The sequence below is a fragment of the Pteropus vampyrus genome, unplaced genomic scaffold, assembly GCF_000151845.1.
Source record: "Pteropus vampyrus isolate Shadow unplaced genomic scaffold, Pvam_2.0 Scaffold75, whole genome shotgun sequence".
NCBI classification, from domain to species: domain Eukaryota; kingdom Metazoa; phylum Chordata; class Mammalia; order Chiroptera; family Pteropodidae; genus Pteropus; species Pteropus vampyrus.
The window spans coordinates 3,153,468-3,154,705 of NW_011888856.1; positions in this window are offsets into that span (position 1 = coordinate 3,153,468).

The following is a 1,238-nucleotide window of genomic DNA, read 5'->3' on the forward strand; positions in this document are numbered from 1 at the left end:
GAGTACTAACCAGGCCCGACCCTGCTTAGCTTCTGAGATGAGACAGGATCAGGCACGTACGTTCAGGGTGGCGTGGCCGCAGACCAAACATTTTTGGAGCATCCGTTATGTACTTGGTCCACACCCTTAGTTCTAATTTAATTCTCCATAAGTAATTCTTATAGTAGGGAAGAGGTCATTGGAGCGCAAAGAGGCCACGTGACCAGGAAGTGGTGATGCTTCTCACTACATCTCAACGGGCCGTTGAAGTTAAATCAATCTAAATTTCCGCCTTACTAAAATGCTCTCAATAATTCCTTTGCATAATATGTTAAAAACAAAACAAAATACAAAGTAAGGGCATTCGAGGCCAGCAGGTTTGAGCCTTCGCTTGCTGACATGCGAACCGAAGCAAGTGGCCTGCCTCTCCGCCTCTCACCTGTGGAGTGGAGATTCCCTTTCCTCAGGAAATGCCACGAATACACAGGTGCGCATGAAAAGAATCTAGCCCAGGACTGACACAGATAAAGTAGCCAGTAAATGGAGTTTTCTCTTTCCCGATTCTTGCGAGGATTGGGCAGTTCCCGTGATATGTTTCGAGGATTGGGCAGTTCCCGTGATATGTTTCGGACAGTACACACACACACACACACACACACACACTTCCCGTGATACCTGGCCGCTTGGCAGAATTGCCAAAGGTTAAAGAGCCTCTTCTGTACCCTCCTCCCACCCCCCAAAAGTGTAGAGGCCCCAGCTTCTTGCCTCCAGGGTGCATTCCACAGAGCACGGCTTTACTTGATATCAGTAGGTCTTGAGTTCAAAAATCCCGAGTTAAACAAAAGTAAACAGATTGTTTTTCCTGCAGAACGTTACGGTTTTTAAAATACCGAGAAGCTTTATGACACTCCACAGACAACAAGTCTACAGCCTTGCCCAAATATATTTGACTGCCGTGTCTTGTTTTTTCGGTGAGAACCTGGACAAATCCACGTCCTGAAAGACACACACTGGGAAATACTGGTGTGACACTCAGGACCGGGATTCCGTCCACTCCCGTCACCAGACTCGAGTGATGGCTGCAGCCCTGCTGAGACCAGAGCTGGGCTCCTGCTAGTGGACCTTTCCAGCGCCCCCTCATTAAATGTCCAAGGGCTTCTCCTTCTGCATAAGCAGCACCCACAAACAGCCAGGCCCCTGGGGTTCAGATCCACATTTCAGAAGCACCTGGCTGGAGCTCCATTAGAGTTATGGCTGGA